Below are 12,796 nucleotides of genomic sequence, written 5' to 3'. Positions count from 1 at the left end.
GGTCATATTTGCAGCATTTCTTGCCATCTAACATGCTATCTGGAGGTGAAATTTAGGTTACTTAGAGAAATTGTCTAAATGGAGCATTGGATTTCAGTGATATTCAGAGAATTGATCATTTCAGAGTAGCAAATGCATATAAGCCTTTTAGCCAACTCTGGCCTGTGCCAGATGTACTTCATGAGATCCAAACCCCTTCAATCAACACTACCCCTACACAGAGTCAGAGCAAAATGGTGTTGACCTTTTGGACTGGAACCCACCCTAAGACCTCATCCTTGAAACAAAACAATCAGCTAATTTTCATTCTGCCAGATGGAAGCAGCACTGCTTTCCTCACTGGGATAACCAACACAAGTAACTATCCACTTCAAGCTGTGATTAGTGTGTTGAAAAACTTTCCATAGTCAACCTCATGTGGCCCTTCCTAAATTTGGAGGAACCTTCAAGGGAACAATCAGAAAACATATTGTCCCAGCTTTACACCATTCATCAACACCAACATCACTTGTATCCTACAAATGGCCCCGAATGTTTACAGGGAAGTGGGGAGGCTTTTGGGGGTGGGGATGGGGGAGTGGTGCTGGGAGGGTGAAACTGTGTCTAAAACCCAACAATGCCAGGGACATGGAGCTCCTCATGACCTTATCAACAGGACCTCATTCGCATTTTTTTGATTTACTTCATGCTGGAAGGTGGCCTAATCGGCCGCCTAGCTGGAGTCTGGCTTGGGGGAAAGCCAGTAGCAGAATTGAAGCTGCAGCTGAGAAACCTGAGGGAAGGAACCTGGCAACTGAAGCCTGGATGGTTTTGGGAAGGATAGCAAATGTGACAGGGAAGAAGAAAGAGATTGCAATCAGCAGAGGGGAGGCCGAATGCTTTCTTGAGGGATGAAGGGCAAGCACTCTTGCTCCTTCCAGCCTACAATGAGTGCTGGAAAAAGAATTACTTCATAGAGTCAGTAGATCCTGCTTCTCTTTCACTGCTAGGTTTCCCTGACCTCTAGAAAGCATGTGCAGCATCACAGAATTTTAAACCATTGCAGGATACTTGGACAGCACATGTTCCACTGTTGTAAAGGAGTGGCAGGCACATGTGTGGCATGTGTTGGGGACATGCTGCCCTATTTCAGTCTTGGACTGATCCCCCCTCGCTGCTCTGCAGTCTCCCACTCCTCATGGGGAGATAATATCGAGGCTGATATCTCTAATTGAACCAGACAGCCTGATTTTCTGCCCTGACAATGCCCTACGTACGGGTCAATATTACATCGGTAAATCTTTGTTGAATAATTTAATACATGAATTGAAGTAATTTTAGTCTAAAAAGTCAATGGACAAAGCAAAAATTGGCTTGATTAATAATTGTTATTTAAAAAAATCTCATTCTCAAAATGGTTTTTGAACATGATACATTTTCTCTGCAGTTGTTGGCAAATATGAATATGTACATAATTTTTCTTTGCATAAATGAGTTTCACTGCTGAAAAGCTAATTGCTATAAAATACAACTGACAATTTCAGATAAGAACTCAGTCTGATTGTAGATTTGAACTAGATGGTTATCTGCACAACTGTGTGCCAATAAACTCCATTAATAATTTCTGTTGGCTCAAGAAAATTGATTAAATCAGCTCAACAAGGTGAAGTTAGTTTTGGGAAACATTATTCACTTTTATATCCAGTGTCAGTATCACATAATTCCAGGGCAGAGGCAGAGTAAATCTGTTTCCACATTGTTTAGATATCGTGCTTTTATCTCAGCCTCAAATAAGCACTCATTATTATACCAACGTGACATTTCCATTCCCTACACCAGCCATCCTTGTGCAGACTCCAAGCGATAATACCGATGCAATGCTAAGCAGCATCAAATTACAGCAGATTTCCCGTTTTTGACTCGGAGCCAAAACAATCGCTTTGAGACTAACCCAAACTCATTTAATTTAATTCTTATAGAGGAGACTTTTTAATCACAATGGGAAGGATTCAAATTCAAGGCATGGAGATATGAATACAATGATTTACCATAGTTCTACCTCACTGCTTAACTCTCACAACTCATCTCCTATTTCAAATATATGCTATAGTTCCACTCAAGTATTGGGCCATTCAGGTATCCTATCATCCAGTTCCAAGCTAAGTGTATATGTCATATATCAGGTAAAATGTGATGACTAGTATCATGACTACTTCCTAAGGTATACGTTGGGATTTTAACTACCCTTGTCCAGCAAGAATGCTGTGTGAAAGCAATTAAGATTTAACTGTCCATGCTCCTGGCCACAGTGAGGATTGAACAGGAGTGGCCAGAAGCATACCAGGGTAGCCAGCTGGTGGGCTCATAGTAACATTTGGAACAGATTAAGATGTGGCTAGAGGCCTGGCTGGTGTAAGAATGGACAGGATGAAGTTCAAGGAAGAATCCATGACTCCGTAACAGCACTTGTGAGTGTTCCTACGCCACATGGACTGCAGCAGTTCAAGAAGGCAGCTCACCACCGTCTTATCAAGGGCAACTAGGGATGAGCAATAAATGTTGGCCTAGCCAGTGATGCCCACATCCCATCAATGAATAAATAAAACATTGGTGCATGCATTATTTAGTTTTGCTGCCTGGCAAAGAAACAGTTACTGAAGTACACTAGCTACTGTGGTGAGAAGTAATATCTTTAAAATAGTTTAGTAATAATGCATCATTAAGCTAAACTGTTTACGGTTGACCAGTTTTTCTTAGTCACTGTAGTTCTGGACAATGTCCTGTCTCTTAAAGAATTTAACCTGTAGAGCTATGCTGCTCATAGCTCATTAGCCCGGACCCCTCCAGCCTAAATGCAACAAGCTGACAACAACCAATCAATCTTATCTTCTCTAACCTCGTGCTGTTGGATGAGCAATGACACAGTTTGAGGCTCCAGATTGCTACGGATTGCAAGACCAATATAAATGCAAGTGATTGTAAGAGGTCAGTAGTAAAGTTAAGTTACATAGGAGAAGAGAATGTGTTATATATCTGCTCATTCTTCTGATGGAATTAAAATAGCAATTGATATACCTTGAGTAAATAAGGTGCTTCAAGGGCTTAAATCAGACTTTGTTGAATCCATTTTCTGGGGAGACAAAGTGGGTACCAAGGTCTAATTTAGAGGATCAATCTCCTGTGCTTGAACAGTGTCAGGAAGATGTCTAATTCAATTGTATTTTGGTAGCTCTAGAGGTGTCTTTGGTGTCAACCTAGAACAAGCATATAGGCTCCTGGCATATGCTAATAAGAGGGCTAATACATATCTAAGAACTTCTTCCTGAGACAGGACTGTCCATAAGTAGATGTCGCCTAACGAGCGACTGCCAGTAAAAAGGGAAGCATTTATTTTTCCATAAAGAACATTCTTGTGTAGTCAGGAGGAGTAGGAGTACTCCTCCCAACTCCACAGGGTTTCTGCCAGCCCTGGCTGAACTTGACCCCAGCTTCAGCAGCGCGCTCCCTGAGGACCAATACCAAGTGGACCTTGGACCCACCTCTTTGGTTTACGCCAGCCTCATGTTGCTAACAATTTCTACCCACCGATCTTTACTCCAATAATGGAAGCAACTAGCTCACAGAATTTATAAATAATTAATTTGGAAATATGTTTGACAGCAAAATATTTTCTACTTATGCAAGCTGTTTTACATTCCGCATAATTTCCCTGGGTGACAACTTAATTACTACATTACGATAATAATCCTTATTAATTCTATCAATTGAAATAAACCTACTGCTAGGCTTTTATTAAATTCCTCCCTGAGCAGTGTTAAATCATATTTCTGTTTGCACAGTTGTCTTCTTGACTATAATCAATGTAACTATCATATGCTGCAGCAATGGTATAAACAAACTAAATGCAATTCAATCGTGACTTCAGCAGAGTTATAATTTAACAGTAGACGAAAGCAAGATTAAAAAGATATTGGGTTAGGTTATGTTATTTCATATGATCACGCTACCAACACTGGATAGAATATAATATTGTACTGAACGGCACAAAGAATATTTTAAGAGACCAAAGTCACTGGAGTTATTTGGAGGTGGGAGTGGTAGTGGCAATAGGGTGGAGGAGTGGGATGGGGGTGGTGGTTAAGATTGTTGAATCCATGTCTTCCAAATTTGTTCTCAAAGGGGATTATGTATCCCTTCTGCTCTTGTTTTAAATCACAGAATTGTCCTCTGATCTTCATCAACTATTTAGACTTGGTTGTGCTTTTTTTTATTGTTAAGGCCCAATACAACCATATAATGCTCATTTTTTATAATTTCAGTGAAAATTTAAAAAAAAGATCTGTTTACCAAATCCCTGTTAATTTTTTAAAAAGTATCAAAAAACAAATGTCTACAGAGTATAACTCCTTGACTGCGAACATCGGGGAAGGTCAGGTCTTCTCAGCATTACTATATAAAAGTCAAGGTTTACGCTCTGGATAACTCAAGTTATAACTGGCATGTTAAAAAGGCAGTGCATGATTTTCAGATGAGACTGTCTCAACATGTAATGGTCCAAGGAAGGGGAAGATGTAGGATGTTCACCAGCCCTCACTACTTACAAGTTCTTTGTCTCATTTCTGAAACAGGGTGATAGGGGGAGGAATGGGTAGAGCTGGAGAGTGACTGCTAATGAGAGGGACACAAAAACAGACTATAAATAAATCCTGCTGTACTTTTGTGCACCTCTTGGAAATGGTTGAACATTGCTAATGCAATGAATTGACAACATATTTTATGTAGGTCCTCTCAGTTGTGAATGATGCATAGATTTAAGCAGACACTTAAGAATTAATGGCAGAAATTCAATTATTTTTCTAATTTCATAGTGGACTTTGAAGGACCTTATGAGGTTTTCAATTCAATTTGGATCTCACGACAATTAAGCATCTAGGAGAAAATACTTAGAAACTGAAGATAAATAAAACAGAAACATGATACCACATACTACATTGCATATGAATAACATATCATTATATATTTGTTTGTGTCAAAGAGGTTTAACCTTGAGTTTTTCAGCTGATAGTAATGTAGTTCACAGAGCTTAAAAGCTCTACCATATCCTTCCTTCATGTTCAAGAGAAAATTGAAGCAATAAGGAAAGGGCTAAACCAGTACAACACATTTGAAGTAACCAGCTTTCTGTTTTCTTTTGAAGTGTGAATGAATGAATAATGAATGAATGTCACCGTAGTCCCGGAAATGCTCTCTTATCAGAATGGGGGAGCAATTGATGGTGAGTTTTATCTGAGGGTTAACACACCTTAGGCAAGGGGCAAGGTTGAAAAGGCGGAACCTTCATGGGTGACCTCAGCCAGTATGGGAATTGAACTGCGCTGTTGGCGGCACTCTGCATCACAAACCAGCCATCCAGCCAATTGAGTTCTACAACTGCGGCATTGGTGCAGCCTGCATCTGGAGGTACAGTCCAAACCGGCGCCAGAAAGAAATTGTCTGAGAGCCCCTGACCAAGGAAGGCTCACTCATCTTCATTCTGCAGTCAGTTTTGGCCTTCATACCCAATTTATGCTAAAGGCCCAGCATTGGTTTTGGCTTTGTATCTAAGCTTGTTGGTCTGAGTGTACCATACATCTGCTGTGAACTGTAACAATACGTACAATAACAATAAATTATGGACATCTAAAAAGATTTGGGATATTGTACGCTTAGGACTTTTCACTGGCAGAGTGCTGATTCAGAACTCAATAATACATTGCAGTCTCTGCAGAGCTTTAGCGGCCCTGTTATTGTGATAAAATTATTGTGTAGTCTTCTTTATGTATTAAGGATTATATCCAAAATGCTGATGTGCAGGGAATTTGACTAAAACCAATATTAGCCATTTGGCATTACCCCTCACCACATTAACTGCACCTTTGTTCTGATTGTCATGCCAAATGATCATGTTTAAGTTTAAAAGCAAAAAAAAAATGAACTTTCGCATACACATAAAACAAATCCCAATATCTAATTCAGCATTATTAAGTAGAGTGCTAGCATTCACAGTAGTTTCACTTCATGAAGCGGTGCGTGCTTTAATGTTGTACAGCAGAAGTCTGGGAACATCCTCATTCCTTATTAGTATGCAATTACCGCAGCATAGGAAAAGGAACTAATAAATGCCTGCAAAAGTGATTTTTAAAGGATTCCCAGATAAGATTATCAACTGAAAAGAATTGAATTGGCCCACAGAAAAGCCCCACTATTTTGAGTTAATGTTTATTGTACAAAGACTCTTTAATGCAGAAAAAATTATCAAATATAGAAAGTAGCTTTGATATTCAGTTCCATGTTATGCCTAAAATGTTTCAGAGTGCCAGTAAAGGTTTAACTTATTTGTTATGATCTCACTCATTCTACTTACCTGCTCCTGTGGCCCTCATCAACTGGCTCCCTACTCGACTGAAGGCCAAGCCCGTCAATCAAAGGCTTTGTTCAATTCAAGGCCAGAATTTCAGGAACAGCGGGAAACAAAGTAATTTCTTTGAGTCTGGATTTTAGCCTGGAGGTGTGTTCCACGCAGGGAGCTGGTTTGTGGTTGGGAAATCAGGAGAATGGGTTTCCCATGTATTTCATTTTATTTCCTCTTGCTTCCCTAATACAGGTAGCCTCAGTAATGTGCTGGAGGCCTGTGAGGCAGGGGAACCAGCAATACAGGACCACAGCGACAGAGCAGATATTTCTAGTCGGAGGATTATGGGAAAGGTGATGGGGTGGGTTTGGGGGGTGGGGGGGGGGGGGTGGGGGGGTACGCGCGCAGGTGGGGAATTCCAATTGGGAGACAGGTGACCGAGAACGGGAAAGTTCCAAACATAGTTGGGGAGCAAGGATGGGGGAGGGTTAGTCAATGGTATTGAGATTTATCAAATCGAAATCAGGGGTGGGGGACAGGCAGATGGTTGGATAGAAACAGATAGATCATGGTAAGGTTTTAACATGGGTAGCATGTTAATGCTGGAGGAAACACTCCTGCTCCTCCTGGCCCACAAGCAGTGCTGTAAAGGCACTTACCTCATGAATTCAGTCCTTCTCACCCACTTTGCGTTTCCAGGGGGCTGAGAAATGCGGCCGACCTGAATTAAAGATTCAATGGGCAGAATTTAATCCAGCCCATTGCAGTGGGGAAAACGGTGGCTGCAGGAAGATGAGGATTTCTGAAAGCTGCCAGTCTGCCCTTGGCTCTGAACACCCTGCTTCCCCCCACTCCCACGTCCCCGATCCTGCCCTCACTCATTGGCGTCCAAGGATCCAGCAACAATCCCTGGTGAAGCCCGTGCTGTATTACCGGCAGCAGCCACTATTCCCTAACACTAGGTAGCTGCTGGCCTCTGAACGGCCGGTGGATCTTGGTGGAATTGAGCCCAGGGTCCCATGGAAAGCTTCAGGCTGGCCAGTTAAGTGCCTGGCAGGCACCATTGAAATAATTTGAGGTTCCCACAGGTTCTCCAACCGGTGAGTGAGACCCCTGTTGCCTACAATTTCTGACCAATGACTATTAACATGAAGGCATTCTGCCTCATTATAATATATAATTGACCATCTTGCCATAGTGAGCGAATTGATTAGCCATTCCTTATCCTGCCTTCATTCAAACAGGAAGTGAGCAGATTCAAAGCCTGTTGGGTTCCTGGTTCAGATCTTTTTGAATTTTTATCTCTGATCCAACCCCAATCCTCCATTTTGGGGGAATTAAGATCCAGCCACTAGTGTTCTATTCAAATTGAACATTTATTTTCTATAATTTATCCTCACTGAGCTCAGTGTCTGTATTCTCTATTTCTTTGATTACAGTTTGGTGGCATAAATATGTCACATTTAAAATTGAAAAGCTTCTCCAGTTGCAGGTACTTGAACATGCTGTGCCTAATGTGCATGAATAATGGCTATGAGTTAAAAATTTTAATTTTCCTGTTTACAGAACATATGGTGTGAGGTCTGCACATTCCTTGGGTCCTGATTGTTTCCACTGATTTCAACCCACTTCACTTTGGAGCAGATTCAGCTGGGTTTGCAGGAAATATGAGCATGATGACATCAGCACAGGCAAAATTTCAGGCCAATATGATGTATTTACCGGATTTATTCAGTGTGCTGCAGAACTGTTTCCACAAAATATCTATCTCAGGTAAAACGATGGTTGAACAAAGCAACGCCACATCTATGTACACTTGTATCTTTCTCATTACAATGAATTAAATCAGTACTTTTGTTTTAAAGAGTCACATTACCAACCTCATAAGCCTTAAGAGACGAATTTATCTTTCCACAATGTGGATTCTATGACAGGCGACCAGTATTGCAAACAGTTAAGAAGACAAATGGAATGTTGGCTTTCATTGCGAGTGGACTTGAGTACAGGAACAACGATGTCTTACTGCAGCTATACAGGGCCTTGGTGATGCTGCACCTGGAATATTGTGTACAGTTTCGGCCTCCTGAGTTAAGAAAGGATATAATCGCCATAGAGGGAGTGCAGTGAAGGTTCACCAGACTGATTCCTGTGATGGCAGGATTGTCATATGAGAAGAGATTGGGCCAACTAGGCCTGTATTCACTGGAATTTAGAAGAATGGGAAGGGATCTCATTTAAATATATAAAATTCTGACAGGGGTGGATAGACTGGATGTAGGGATGATGTTTCTTCTGGCTGGGAGATCTAGAACAAGGGGTCACAGTCCCAGGATCGTTAGAACAGAGATGAGGACAAACTTCTTCACTCAGAACGTGGTGAACCTGTGGAATTCTCTACCACAGACGGCCATGGAGGCCAAGTCACTGAATATATTTAAGAAGGAAATAGATAGATTTCTGGACTCTAAAGGCGTCAAGGGGTATGGAGAGAGTGCAGGAGTATGGCATTGAGATAGAGGATCAGCCATGATCATATTGAGTGGTGGAACAGGCTCGAAGGACCGAATGACCTAATCCTGCGCCTCTTTTCTATGTTTCTATTGTAAAACTGTCTCATGTGCCGTTGGTTGTGTGCAAATGCTGTTGAACAAAATCTCTTTGACTCTTTTATATTCAACATCATTAGGCCTGCAGCAAGCAATAAACGTGTGGCATGCAAGAACTTACTCCTCACTCCTCTAGCAGATTTACAATAAACAGTTGGCCAGCAGCCAACTTTTGCATCCCGTCAACTGAAGTGCAGGGGTGGTAAGACAGAACAACTAAATCCCTGGTTTCATTGGTTGATACCCTACTGTGTGAAAGAACTGATACTTCCCTGTTCTGGAATATGGAGAAAAATATGGCTTTTAACTCACAGGGGGCATTCTGAATCAGGCTACAAAATGGCTTATGTGCTGTGCTTGGAGATTGAAACATATGGTATCCATCGTTTCAGGAATCACCCGCTACAAATGGTCAGATGTTAAGGAACTCTAAAAGCCAGCCATTGAGAGAGCCATCAGCTGCACCGTTGGACATCTGCCTTGGCAGGCAAAGGCAAAGCTAACAAAACTGAAAGATGCAATTCTGCTGAAAACCGTTCGTAACCACAGGAAATATTAGATTTCCTTCACTGTTCCAACAAATAAATGGTCTCCCACAGGAACATAATATATTGATATGTGCAATCAGTAGCCTTCTGAGAGTCAAATATCACATTTTGGGCAGCAGAGATAACATATTAGCAGATTTCCAAGATAAATCTTCCTCATGCCTCAATGTAATTTAAAAAACTTGTTCATGGGATGTGGGCATCGCTGGCTAGGCCAGCATTTATTGCCCATCCCTAATTGCCCTTGAGAAGGTGCTGACGAGCTGCCTGCTTGAACTGCTGTAGCTCTTATGTTGTAGGAATACTCACAGTGCTGTTAGAGCGGGTGCTGACCAGGGTCAGTGAAGGAATGGCGATTTAGATCTAAGTCAGGATGGTGTGTGACTTGGAGGGGTGGTGGTGCACTCGTACATCGGCTGACCTTGTCCTTCTAGGAGGTAGAGGTGGCAGGTATGGAAGCTGCTTTTGGAGAAGCCTTGGTGAATTGCTGCAGTGCATCTTGTAGATGGTATATGCTGCTGCCACTGTGTATCGGTGGTGGAGGGAATGAATGTTGAAGATAGTGAATGGGGTGCCAATCAACCGGGCTGCTTTGTCCTGGATAGTGTCGAGCTTCTCGAGTTTTGTTGGAGCAGCAATTATCCAGGCAAGTGGAGAGTATTCCTTCGCACTCCTGACTTGAGCCTTGTAGATGGTGGACATGCTATGGGGAGTCAAGAGGTGAATTATTCACCACAGAATTCCTAGCATCTGAGCTGCTCTTGAGCCACAGTATTTATCTGGCTGGACCAGTTCAGTTTCTGGTCAATGGTTACCCCAGGATGTTGATAGTGGGGGATTCAGCGATGGTAGTGCCATTGAATGTCAAGGGACAATGGTTAGATTCTCTCTTGTTGGAGATGGTCATTGCCTGGCACTTGTGTGGTGCAAATGTTATCTACTATTTATCATCCCAAACCTGAATATTGTCCAGGTCTTGATGAATTTGGGCATGGACTGCTTCAGTATCTAAGCAGTCACGAATTGCACAATCATCCTCGAACATCCCCACTTTTGAATCAAAAACAGAATTACCTGGAAAAACTCAGCAGGTCTGGCAGCATCGGCGGAGAAGAATAGAGTTGACGTTTCGATTCCCCATGACCCTTCAACAGAACTAAGTGAATATTAGGAGAGGGGTGAAATATAAGCTGGTTTAAGGTGGGGAGGGGGGGGTGGTGGTGGTGTGGTTGTAGGGACAAGCAAGCAGTGATAGGAGCAGATAATCAAAAGATGTCACAGACAAAGAAACAAAGAGGTGTTGAAGGTGGTGATATTATCTAAACGAATGTGCTAATTAAGAAAGGATGGCAGGGCACTCAAGGTACAGCTCTAGTGGGGGTGGGGTGGAAAGACTAGCAGGGCATACAAGATTTAAAAATAATGGAAATAGGTGGGAAAAGAAAAATCTATATAAATTATTGGAAAAAACAAAAGGAAGGGGGAAGAAACGGAAAGGGGGTGGGGATGGAGGAGGGAGCTCAAGACCTAAAGTTGTTGAATTCAATATTCAATCCGGATGGCTGTAAAGTGCCTAGTCGGAAGATGAGGTGCTGTTCCTCCAGTTTGCATTGGGCTTCACTGGAACAATGCAGCAAGCCAAGGACAGACATGTGGGCAAGAGAGCAGGGTGGAGTGTTAGAATGGCAAGCGAAAGGGAGGTTTGGGTCTTTCTTGCGGACAGACCGCAGGTGTTCTGCAAAGTGGTCACCTAGTTTACGTTTGGTCTCTCCGATGTAGAGGAGACCACATTGGGAGCAACGAATGCAGTAGACTAAGTTGGGGGAAATGCAAGTGAAATGCTGCTTCACTTGAAAGGAGTGTTTGGGTCCTTTGACGGTGAGGAGAGAGGAAGTGAAGGGGCAGGTGTTGCATCTTTGGCGTGGGCATGGGGAGGTGCCATAGTTGGGGGTTGAGGAGTAGGGGGTGATGGAGGAGTGGAGCAGGGTGTCCCGGAGGGAACGTTCCCTACAGAATGCCGCCGGGGGGGTGAAGGGAAGATGTGTTTAGTGGTGGCATCATGCTGGAGTTGGCGGAAATGGCAGAGGATGATCCTTTGAATGCGGAGGCTGGTGGGGTGAAAAGTGATGACAAGGGGGACTCTATCATGTTTCTGGGAGGAAGGAGAAGGCGTGAGGGCGGATGTGCGGGAGATGGGCTGGACACAGTTGAGGGCCCTGTCAACAACCGTGGGTGGAAAACCGCCCACTTCTGAATGTTTGATGGAGGGAAGGTCATTGATGAAGCGGCTGAAAATGGTTGGGCCTAGGACATTACCCTGAGGAACTCATGCAGTGATGTCCTGGAACTGAGATGATTGGTATCCAACAATCACAACCATCTTCCTTTGTTTTAGGTATGACTCCAAACAGTGGAGAGATTTTCTCTTATTCCCACTGACTCCAGTGTTACTAGGACTTCTTGATGCCACACTTGGTCAAATGCTGTCTTGATGTCAAGGGCAGTGACTCTCACCTCACCTTGGGAGTTCAGCTCTTTTGTCATATTTGGACCAAAGCTGTAATGAGCTGACTGACCCCTGTGGAACCCAAACTGAGCATCAGTTGCAGGTTATTGCTAAGCAAGTGCTGCTTGGTAGCACTGTTGATGACATATTCCATCACTGCTGATGATGGAGAGTAGATTGATGGGGCAGTAATTGGCCTGGTTGGGTTTATCCTGCTTTTTGTGTATAGGACATGTCTGGGCAATTTTTCACCTTTCCAGGTAGATGCCACTGTACTGGAACAGCTTGTCTAGGGGCGTTCTGGAGCACAAGTCTTCAATGCTATTGCTGGAATGTTGCCAGGGCCCATAGACATTTCAGTATCTAGTGCCCTCAACATTTCTTGATATCACATGGAGTGAATCGAATTGGCTGAAGACTGGCATCTGTGATGCTGAGGCCCAGAGAGGCCATCCACTTGGCACTTCTGGCTGAAGATTGTAGCAAATGCTTCAGCCTTGTCTTTTCCACTGATGTGCTGGACTCCCCCATCTTTGAGGATGGGGATATTTGTGGAACCACCTCCTCCTGTTGGTTGTTAATTGTCCACCACCATTCACGACTGGATGTGGCAGGGCTACAGAGCTTAGATCTGATCTGTTCATTGTGGGATCATTTCAACTTATCAATCACATGCTGCTCCGACGGTTTGGCATGCAAATGGTCCTGTGTTGTAGCTTCACCAGTTTGACACCTCATTTTAAGGTATGCCTGGTGCTGCTCCTGA

General features: G+C 43.0%; 1 protein-coding gene across 2 annotated transcripts in view; it reads right to left on the bottom strand.

The window, feature by feature from the left end:
- cdh13 (cadherin 13, H-cadherin (heart)) overlaps positions 1-12,796 on the bottom strand; it is a 1,064,070-nt gene that overhangs the window by 117,354 nt on the left and 933,920 nt on the right. The window lies entirely within an intron of this gene.

The sequence above is a fragment of the Carcharodon carcharias genome, chromosome 7 (assembly GCF_017639515.1).
Source record: "Carcharodon carcharias isolate sCarCar2 chromosome 7, sCarCar2.pri, whole genome shotgun sequence".
NCBI classification, from domain to species: domain Eukaryota; kingdom Metazoa; phylum Chordata; class Chondrichthyes; order Lamniformes; family Lamnidae; genus Carcharodon; species Carcharodon carcharias.
The sequence above is the reverse complement of the archived record's forward strand: the minus strand, read 5'-3'. Positions and strand labels throughout refer to the sequence as shown.